This window comes from Elgaria multicarinata, chromosome 6, assembly GCF_023053635.1.
Source record: "Elgaria multicarinata webbii isolate HBS135686 ecotype San Diego chromosome 6, rElgMul1.1.pri, whole genome shotgun sequence".
Classification (NCBI taxonomy): Eukaryota; Metazoa; Chordata; class Lepidosauria; order Squamata; family Anguidae; genus Elgaria; species Elgaria multicarinata.
The window spans coordinates 108,973,956-108,985,506 of NC_086176.1; the positions used below are offsets into that span (position 1 = coordinate 108,973,956).

General features: G+C 45.1%; 1 protein-coding gene across 4 annotated transcripts in view; it reads right to left on the bottom strand.

Moving 5' to 3' along the window:
• Positions 1 to 11,551, bottom strand: part of CTIF (cap binding complex dependent translation initiation factor) — a 202,176-nt gene that overhangs the window by 44,406 nt on the left and 146,219 nt on the right. The window lies entirely within an intron of this gene.

Below are 11,551 nucleotides of genomic sequence, written 5' to 3' on the forward strand. Positions count from 1 at the left end.
GAGACGGCTCACAAAATTTGTCTAGTTTGTATGAGATGTTTTGATCAAAATTCTAACTGTTTTGGGGTTTCTCTGCAAGAATTTCAGCAGAAAATCAACCCAAACAGGGCAGAGGATAAGGGAACCTTAAACTTGCCCCCTCATGGAGAAGAGCTTGCGTGGACATTTGTGCCTTTGAAGAACAAAGTGTCCCACTCAAGTCAAAAGGTAACCTTGCCCCCTTGTTATAGATTTGGAGCTTATAGAAGAAGAGTGAGTACATCTGTGGGGAAGTGTTAGACCTCTTGCTAGCCCACGCCAACATGGGATGCAGTTAACTATGCAATGAAGCTAAGATTCTGTACCTTCCTTTGTAAACTCCCAAGAGATTTACAGATGAAAAGCGTTCTGTGATCGCCAGCATTTTATTACTATTATTGTTATTAATACTACTACTGCAAACCAATCACCTACACACATGTCCTCAAGGGAGAGATTCTCAGTCTGTTACAGTAGATAACTGTTCACTCACCAAAATAACTCATCAGACCTTGATAAATGATAGGAGAGATGATTCCCCGCTGCTTATGGAACACAAATCAAAAGCCATAAAGCCCTGAACATATATTTCACTCAGAGGGAAGGAAACTGTAGACCTTACACCGCAAAGTTAAATGCATTTGCTCGCTTGCTTTAATTTCTACTTTATGGCGTTGCTTTCTAAAACGCCATATTCAACCCAACGGAATCTGGGTGCCTGGTGAAACTTTCCACTGAAGGAATGATCCAAAATGGTCTTCATAACTGAGGCAGAAAACCAAATGGTACGAAAAGGAGGACAGGGCTCCTGTATCTTTAATAGTTGTACTGGAAAGGGAATTTCAGCAGGTGTCATTTGTATGCATACAGCACCAGGTGAAATTCCCTCTTCATCACAACAGTTAAAGCTGCAGGAGCGTTGCCCCCTTGACGAGATACAAAAGAGGGCAGGGTTCCTGCAGCTCTAACTGTTGTGATGAAGAGGGAATTTCACCAGGGGCGGCATGCATACAAACGACACTTGCTGAAATTCCCTTTTCAATACAACTGTTAAAGATATAGGAGCCCTGGTCACCTTATGTATATACCCACCTTTCTCCTCCTCCTTTTTATGGGCCTAACAGAGTAGAACTAACTGGTGGATTGTGTCCCATGTTAATTCAGAACAGAAGGATAACATTTCATTTTCTGCTTCAGGCATTCAAATGGTAAACAACAGAATTGTGCTTTATGGATTATTTATGTATTTCAGGCATTTAAATACTGCTTTTCAGCCAAATCTCACAAAGAGGTTTACATAAAAAGAGTAAAAGAATAAGTATCAATAAAACCATAATAATGAAGGACAGCTACAGGAAGAAAAGCTTCTGGAAAGTCAAATCTATTCTCCACCGAGGACAAGATGTTTTTTAAGCAGCCCCAAGACGGAAGTTGGGGAAAGAGAATAGATTAGATCTGCCCATCTGCTACTTCTAACAGCATCTAAAAATCTACCTGATTAATTGAGGGCGCTCACTTAGCTAAATGACAGATTTTAAAATCAATTAATCTATCCAACTAATTGATTCCTTTAGGGCACAATCCTATGCATGTTTAGGCAGAAAAAAGTCTTACAATTCCCACCATTCCCTAGACAGCCATGGCTGGAGAATGCCTGGAGTTGTAGGACTTCTTGGCTCAGTTCAGACCACATATTTCTCAAAGGTGTTTTTAGAACTCCATGATGGAGTTTTTACACCACTGTTGAGAAATGTGCTGTCCGGCGGGAAAGCGCTCCACACTGAATTTCCATGCTGTGCAGAGGAGAGTTCCTGCACAGCCGTTGTGTTGTTGGTTGTGTGGCGGGCTCCAATGTTTTCCGTTGAGTTCAGTTGACTTTTTTGCACTGGCTACAGAGTCCCCTGGCAAGAGCGGCAAAAGGAGTGAGTGCCGCTCTAGGACAGCCACTGGGATTGTGTTTTTTGCAGCAATGGCTGATGGGATATCATCGGGAGGACCAAGGGAGGAGAGAGGGAGGAGGAACTGTCAATCAAACGTCATGATGGATTTTACTCAACTCCACGGTAGCCCACAGTTACACAACGGTGGATTTAGAACACGTTGTGTGGGGCGTACCTCCTAAAAACTCAACCGTTGAGTGGAGTTTTCACACTGCGTTGACTAACGTGTTGTCTGAACTGAGCCTCTGTGTGTCCAAAAACATGCATAGGATTGTGCCTTTAAAGTATTTTTATGCCGCTCAGCTTACAAGCAATCAGTAAAACAAGAGAATCGCTGCCTGCAGGCTTACGATATAAAAATACATGATACGCAAGGAAAAACGGGACGGGGAGGGAAGAGGGGAAAAGTGGTCTTTCAGCAGGGGGGGGCGGGATGGCCCTGGATCCCGTCTGATCTCCCGACTAGATCTGATGCAGCAGAGCTCCTCTTATGTTCTTAGGGGGGTGGGGAAACTCTCCACCAATGGCCGTCACAACATGAGGCAAGTTCTAGGACAAATTGCGCAGGCAAAGAACTCCGCACGCGGCTGCTGTTTTCAGAGATGAGCGACTGTGTATTCCTCTATTTTTTTTAATCTGATTTGATTTGTATTCTGCCTTTGAGCTAAAAAAAAAATATGAAGCTTAAGGTAGAGAACAGTAATAAAACCAGGATTAAAACAAAGTCTTCATTAAGTTATGGCTGGCTGGGGAATGCTGGGAGTTGTAGAAATTTTCTCTCTCTAAACAAGCATGGGACTGCACCTTAAAACAATGATAAAAACAAATAAATTGAAAGGCGCAATTAAGAGCACAACTATAAAAGATATAAACAGCACCCAACCAATTAAACCTCCCTTCAGCAACAGAGCAGCACACATGTCAAAGGCCTGTGTGAATGAAAGTGTCTTTGCCTGCTGGGGGCAGGTCAACAGAGGAAGGGCCAAAGTAGCCTCCCTCAGCAGGAAGGGCCTAGGAGCAACCACCAAAAAGTCCCCGTCTTCCATCCCCATCAAACATGCCTCACCAGATGATCCTAAAACCTGGGCAGGTTCGGGTGGGAGAAGGTGGTCTTTCAGAAAGCCTGGTAAGGTGGTCTTTCCCAAGTCCTGGTAAGGCTTTATATAGTAGGTCATAACCAACACTTTAACACTTAGAGTTGTGCCCAGAAGCAGACCGATAGCCAGTGAAACTGTTGTAACAAGAGTGTCACATATTCCTTGTAACTAGCCCCATTCAACAATCTGGTCAAAGCATTCTGGACAAGCTAAAGTTCCCAAACAATTTGCAAAGGCAGCCTCATGTAGAGTGGCCCTGTTCAGAAGACACCTTTAACCATGGCTTTAACCACAGTGATTAAGCCAGAAAGAAAGCTGGGCTGCATTCAGAAGACACCTTAAACCACGGCTTTAACCATGGTTAATAAAGCAAAAAGCCTTATTCAATGTGGTTAAAGCCATGGTTTAAGGTGTCTTCTGAACATGGCCTGGATTTCTGGCTTAACCACCATGGTTAAAGCCATGGTTTAAGGTGTCTTCTGAATAGGCCCAGTGTGTTATAGTTGTCCAAAGGGGATGTAACTAAAGCGTGTGTTACCATGGCCAGATCAGACATCTCTAGGGATGGGCAGATGGGAAGGAAGGTGTAGGTCAGCCTTACACCACCTTAGGGCCCCAGGTGTTGTTGGAGTACAACTTTCCCATCACCCCAACCTTTGGCCATGCTGGCAGGAGATGATGGGGGTTGTAGTCCAACATCATCTAGGGCCTCAAGGTTGAGACAGGCAGAAACGTAAGCTCCTGCCTGGAAGGTGAAATCCTGGAAAGTACAACTGATATTAGCACATTAAAAGAAAACATCCTTTCCAGATTCTGTGAGCAGCTTACTTCTAAATCAGCCTTCCCCAACCCGGGTGCCTTGGATGACAGCTCCCATCCTCACCAGTCATGCTGGCTGGGGATGATGGCAGCTGTAGTTCAAAACATCTGGAGGGTGCCGGGTTCAGGGAGAGGTCTGTTCTAAATCCAGAGGAGTTGGTATGTTACATGCTGATCCTGTCTGACTTTATGCAACAGCCTGGCAGTGTTGCTCTCCGCGTATAGATCCGTCTGTTTTGATGCTTCTCCTCCTATCCCCCCCCCCACTTTCCTGAAAGGTATCACATCCTCCTGTTTGATGTGTTGTTGGGAACGGTTGCTAAGCAGAGAAGTGTTCTATTACAATCCCAGTGATGTCCACTCTAAGAATACACTTTGCTATGCATACTTCAGAAGCAGACACCTCTCAGCTATAAAGAGCATGCAGATTTCAACAGAGGAATACTTTAACTTATGTTACATACCCAGGGCTTGCAGGCAAGCCAATTATCCTCCCTGCCCCCACACCAACGCACACCCTGGCCAATGCGAGGGCCGGTATTTATAACAATGGCCAGCAGAAGACTCCCAGGAGAAACATCGTCCAACTTCCATAATCATAGGTCTCTCTCTCTCTCCCTCTCTTATTATCCTTGAAATGTGTTTAGATGGTCTGTGTGATAAATCCAGTGATTCGTTTCCAAAATGGGGCTCAGTTTTGATATTTCATTTATCACACCTAAGAGCACCCTTGCCCAACCTGGTGCCTTCAGATGTGCTTGCAAGGCAACTCCCCTTTTTCCTAACCATCCTGGTTTCCAATAAAAGAACTCTAAGAATTGTAGCACTTCCTTGTGACTGGGTTTGTTGAATGCAGGGGAGGTCAACTCGCAACCCGTGCCGATTGTCACAATTGTAAAAACAAAAAAACCCGACATCTTTTCAAAATCAAAACAAAATGGCGTCTGGAACTGCCATTTTGAACCCTTTTTGACCCTTTTAGTATTCTGTAGACACTACAGAGCACCAAGAAAGTCAAAATTGTCTTGAAAACAACTCCAGATGCCATTAATACATGTATATATATTGCACCGGTGGGGAGGACATTAATGGAAGTTGCCCAGCCCTGGTCTAACACAAAATTCTCAGCACTCTCCCAAACTACAAATCCCATGATGCTTTGGAGGATGCCATGATAGTTAAACTAGTTTCTTTGGGATAGATAAACTGGTGTTCCTCCATTGTTCTGGATTACAGCTCCCATAATCCCTGACTATTTGCTATGCTGTCTTAGAGGAGTTATAGTCCTAAACATCTGGAGAGCAACCCTTTCTCAAATATACAATGTAGGTCATCCTTCCCCAGCCTGATGCTCCCTAGATGCATTGACTGCAACTCCCACCATGCTGGCTGAGAATGATGGGAGTTGCCATCTAGCACAGGTTGGGGAAGGCTGCTTAAGAACAGAAGAAGTGCTGGATCAGACCAAAAGAGCATCCTTTTCAGTATCCTGCTTCCACAGCAGTCAACCAGATGTGGCACAGAATCTCATGCTGTTCCTCCCAGCATCTCATATTTAGGAATGCTGCCTCTGAAATTAGAGGTTCCATGGTGCCACTGTAGATAACAGTCACCGAGAGCCTCATCCTCCTTAAACTTATCCAAAGGAACTATGCAAAGTACTGAACCCTATCCCCCAAACAGGTCTAGTACCTTAGATAGCTCCTTTAGAGTTCTGGTTGGTTCTAAGACCAAAAATGGATTCACAGCCCCACCGAAATCGGATGACACGTATTGTTTTTCCTGTTGTTTAGATGATTTTTTTTTGTATTTATCATTTGTGAGGTATTAGTATGAATTATTAGTAGATTGTTTAATCACAGATCCTGTTCAGACAACATGCTAAGCCATGGTTAGGCCGCTAACCCTTTGCAGCAAATGGTTAGTGAGCATGTTTAAACCATGGTTATGTAACCACCATGATTAGGAATGGTTCACACGACACACTAAGCCATAATACTTAGCTCAAAATGCTTAACCACCGTGGCTTAGCGTGTCGTCTTAACAGGGTCGTAGTGTAAATATTTATTGCTCAGCCTGTTTGTATGACTATTTAAATTCTGTTATGACTTGTAATTGTTCATGAATTATCTGAAAATATTGCTGCATTTTATTATGTATTTGTCTGATGTTGTTGTACGCTGTTTTGAGCATGGTTTTATTAAAACTGATGTGGGTGCATTTCTGCCCTCTGTGCATCTGGCAGACCTACAGGCGCCCTGACCCACCAACCATCAGATTTCTTTCTGCTTGGTTTGGCATCGCATTTGTCGTGGAGGGGCCATCCAAAAACAGGGTCTGAAACAAAGCTGTGGTCATGCACAGGAAAGCAGTACAAAGCAGGTACAGTCCATGAAGCAGGGCCTTAGCAGAGATCAGTCAGGCAAAGATGCAGAGTCAGGAAACCTAGGTTTTAGGGCTATAGGAAGGTGTTGTTTCAGCAAGCAGTGCATCTCAACAGATAGCTTCTGTAGCTTGGGTTTCCAGATCATACCTAGGTCCAGCTGAAGCAGTTAGTCTTGCCTTCTGGGCCTCCTGATGAATCCCATACTTTGAGTAGTCTTTTACGCATGAGGAGCCAGCTTGCTTTGGGCCTAGAGGCATGCGCTTTGCTGCCAGGTACTACACTTTCTGGCCTTGGTGCTCTCGGGGCTGGGGAGTGACTTGACCTCCTCCCCTGAGTCCACAGAAGAGTCATCATCTGGAGGGGAGTTGGGGACCCCTTCTTCAGGTCTATCCAGATACTGTTCTGTGGATGGGCCCAGTGTGACATCTTCTGAGATCCTGGGCTTGCCCACAACAGTGCTGGAATCGGGGGAACTCACCTGCCCCAGAGGGCCTTTGGTCTTTGCCACATCTGAGACATTGTCAGAAGAGGAGGATTCCAGGGTTGGGCCTGGGCCAGATGTGACACAGAGTTCATCCGGAAAAGCTTTGGGGTGGCAAAACACTGACAGGCTTCTAACGGAGGGCCTAACTAGACATTGGTGGAGTGGGCTCCACCAATTAATAGGAAGGGGCCAACATTGAGCATGATGACTATGTATGATGCATTTCTTTCACCAGATGTTGCCAGGGAAATGGGGGTCAGCGGCAGGCGCACGGCCTGTGTAGCTTCTATTCAGGCCAGTAAACTCCACAGAGGCCCAGGGGGAGGTTCCAGCTCCACTGATAGCCTTTACCAACCAGCCCGAGTTTAGGATAGGCCTCCGCAACTTGTGAGCTGCCAAACTGGATGCAGATCAATATGGACGGCGGCCCACAAGGGTCTCAGCAAGCCTCCTGCTTTGGTCGTCTGCACAGGCCTGCAAAAACAGACCGGGGTGGCAGCTGCCGCGTGGCTCTGAGGCCAGCATGCCTGTCTAATGGGCTGCAAGATGGATCTATGACGCTGAAGGCCGATAAGTCACGGTACAGTCCGTTCTCTAATCTGTACGATCCCCTGCCGAAGCCTGCTTTGACTCTGGTCGTTGCCAGCCTGCCTAAGCTGGAAGAATCTCGATTTGCAACGATCTGAAACCAAACAAGCCCAGCGGGCCTTCTTAAAAACACGAACATCTGTTAGGCCCATATGCGAGGGGTTCTGGCCCATGGTGACTGTGTGATGGCTGGACGAGGATTCAGAGGCTTTAGCAGTAATGAGGGAAGATGTTTATCCCTATTTATCACACCCTTGTACAGCCCGGCAACATCAGGATAACAAGGTCCGTCACCCCTTTGGGATAATACACCCGGGGCTCGGTAGCGGCTTTACCCTGAAGCCGGCCTCTGTCCTGTAATCTCTAACAATGCGGGCCTTGTGAAGGAGGTGTGAGTTTAACTCTTGCTGCTTTGAATTCCACAGAGAATCTCCCACGCCGGTTCCTCCCAGCTACGGTTTGTTCTGTTTCATGTATATTCGGAAGCGGGCGGCCATTTTGATGCAATGACAGCACACAGTTTTATTTTCATTCTTCGAGCGCTAGCAATAAAGCAGGTGAGTCAAACCATAGGCCCACAGGCCAAGTGTCCCAGGTGGCTACACACCTGTCCACACACACTCTAAATCAGTGGTTCCCAATTAGCTAAGTACTGTGGACCCCTTGTTTTTCAAATGCCAAGCCATGGACCCCCTACTTTTGAAAAATTTGTTATCTCTATGGTAGTTACCTGTGCGAAGCAATTTGTTTGTAGAAAATAAGGGGTAGCCCCTAATAAGCAAAGGATTTTAGGTATACTAAAAAACAAACCATAAAATTTGCGATAATTGTGATATTACCACGCAAAAATTAAAATTATTTAGTTAGGAATATAAAGACGAATTTAATTTTACTAATTCCTAGTTTACAATTGAACAAATTATGACTTGTCTAGCAGCTACTAACCCTAAATGTGATGGGAGAAATAATGCCTCTTTTTGTCCCAAACAATCCCTTCCACATCTGGTTCAATATTTCTTACTTTTAATCTCAAATCTGGATCAACATCGAGCCGATTTCTATACTTGTTCTTCATATAACAAAATGTCGAAAACGTTTGTTCACAAAGATATGTGGAACAAAAGGGAACTAGATGTTTCAAAGCTTTTTCACCTAACTTCTTATAATCAGGAAAAACCTTCACCCAGAATTGGTCCAGTCTATATTCTTTGAAAACTGATTTCAATGAACCATCACAAGTCACGTCAACAAGTGCATCTCGCTCTTCCGCAGATAGAGTTGTTAGTTGTACATCACCACATTCAAAAGGGTTCCTTATCCATGAGTTTTCAGGATAAGGCAGTTTCCTACGGTTCCACCCTGTGCACTGCTACCACCACAGCACTAGCTCAACTAGCCCAGCAGTTTAATACCAGGAAACGCACCAGGATGGCCCATCCGCAGTTCTTTTCAGCCAAGGGAGGCAGCAGCATAGGGGCACGACAGCTGCACACTCATTCTGTTTCCGAGCTGTAGCAGAGAGAACCAGGAGGGAGAGAAGGCAGGCAGCTGTTGCACCACCAGGAACTTGTCCCAGTGACCTTTCTAGTGGCAGATGGAGGTAGAAGTGGGTAGGGTTATATTATCTCATAATACTAGAACCCAATGGGTGGGAGATTCAGGACAGATAAAAGGAAGAACTTCTTCCTACAGTGCATAATTGAACTATGGAATGCATCTCCAAAGGATGTAGTGATGGCCACCAATTTGGATGGCTGTAAAAGGAGGTTGGATACATTCCTGGAGGAGAAGGCTATCAATGGCTACTAGCCATGATGGCTATGAATGTGCTACCTCCAGTATCCAAGGCAGTATGCTTATGTACACCAGTGGCTGGGGAACAAGGGTGGGAACATCCTGTTGTACTCAAGTTCGACTTGTGGGTTCCTGGTTGACAGCTGGCTGGCTGTGTGTGAACAGAATGCTGGACTAGATGGACCCTTGGTCTGCTCCAGCATGGCTCATCTTATGTTCATAGGGTGCAATGGCAGGCAGGACAAGTGATGAAGAAACAGGGCAGGAAGTTCAAGAAGATGCAACCTGCCATTCTGGAGGGCAGATGATCTGCTGCTGTAGGCAAGAGACTAAATGCACCATGGGTTCAACGAAAGACTGCTTGGAAGAAGAAGCAAGGCCATCGCCAGCTGAAGAATGTAAGAACAGCCTTCCTGGATCTGAGCAAGGATCTCTCTGATCCAGCATAGTCCAATGGCTTTAGCTAGTCCAACTAGTCCAATGGCTTTAGCACAGCCCTCCTCAACATGATGCAACAGAAGGCTTCTTCCTACATCTAAAGGCTTCTTGCAACATCTAAAGCAACAGAAGGCTGCTTTAGATGTTCACAGGCAGGGTTTGAAGATGGTGACCATCTCCAGCATCTGGTAAGGAGAGGTACTGTAGACTGCAGTTCTACATGGATGTTCTCCAGATGTTTTGGACTTCAACTCCCAGCATTCCTGGTGGTTGGCCATGCTGGCTGGAACTTCTGGGCACTGGAAGTCGAAAAGATCTGGAGGTTTACCTCCTGCACACCCCTGCCCTGAGCAATGTGTTTGTCCCTGAAATTCAGTTTAGTAATATGTATGGTTCATAAATATAAATATGTGGCCACTCCAGGCCACTCCAGTCGATTCCAGCAATTAGGCCCCAACTCCAGCTGCTTGGTAGACTAGACTCAAACAATGGCAATAAAGCAATGTGAAGTGCTCTCTCTGTCTCTTCTTGGAAAGCGTATGCATCCCTTGGCAGATTGAAAGTGTTCTCCCTGCCCTGTTTTTTAAGGTTCAGTCCTATGCATGTTTAGACAGAAAAACATCCTACAAGTCTCATGGCTGGCTGGGGAATGCTGGGAGTTGTAGGACTTTTCTCTGTAAACATTTATTTATTTATTTATTTATTTATTTATTTATTTATTTATTTATTTATTTATACACTTATATACTGTCCCCATAGCCAGGGCTCTCTGGGCGGTTTACAGAAATTCTAAAATTAAGATTAAAAACGAGTATACAAAATTTTAAATTCTAAAACACAGAACATACACACATAAAGCCTCTAAGTGGCGCTGTGCTATAGCAGAAGAATGGGGTTACACAAGTGGAAAATGCATTTTCTCTTGCTTTCACAAATAATACATTTCCCCTGCTCTAAAAAACATGCATAGGATTGCTCCTTTAGTGTTTTCCACTTCCCTGCAATTGAATCCCCTCTCCCGTTGCAGCTAGAAAGATCGCCGTGTCAGTATTATTTATTTAAGGTATTCCTAAACCTCCTTTCTGAAACCCACCAAGAGCTGTGTACAAACGAAGTTAGAACATAAAACAATAAGATGAAAGAACACAATAAAACAATAAAAGCAATGTTAAAATCCAAAATTCTGTAAAAAGCTGAGTTAATAAAAATGTGTCTTGACCTCCTTCATAGAATCATAGAATAGCAGAGTTGGAAGGGACCTACAAGGCCATCGAGTCCAACCCCCTGCTTAATGCAGGAATCCACCCTAAAGCATCCCTGACAGATGGTTGTCGAGCTGCCTCTTGAAGGCCTCTAGTGTGGGAGAGCCCACGACCTCCCTAGGGAACTGGTTCCATTGTCGTACTGCTCTAACAGTCAGGAAGTTTTTCCTGATGTCCTGAACAATGAGGAAATGGGGCAGAGTAAATGGGTAGCAATTCAGGATCAGAATTAAAAGGGGGGAACCTGACCTCCGTCCTGACACCTGGGGACAGTCACGGAAGGTAGTGCACCAGCTTTGCCACACCACAGCGATGACACTGCGATTGACCCCTTCTGCAGTGGAAACTGAGCAAGTCAGATGTGCATTCAATGCTAAACTGCCCCATGGATGGATATATATATATATATATATATATATATATATATATATATTCACTAGTTCCATCTGCCACATTTAAAGCCTCTTCCTGGAAACCGCACAGATGGCCTAGTAGAAAAAGTGCAAAAGGTCCACTGACCGTACACATGATACGGACAAAACCAAAGAGCTGTGGTCAAACAGCTGGCTGGTTGTTCTAAACCGATGTCTGCAATTCAACCCTCCTAAATGTTCTGCAACCCCCCACCCCGGCCAACATCTCAAGGTCCTCCTGCCCCCAGGTCCTGCGTGACATTCCCCCCTTCTGTCTCTTTATCCTACTCATGCCACCGGCTTGGCAAACTC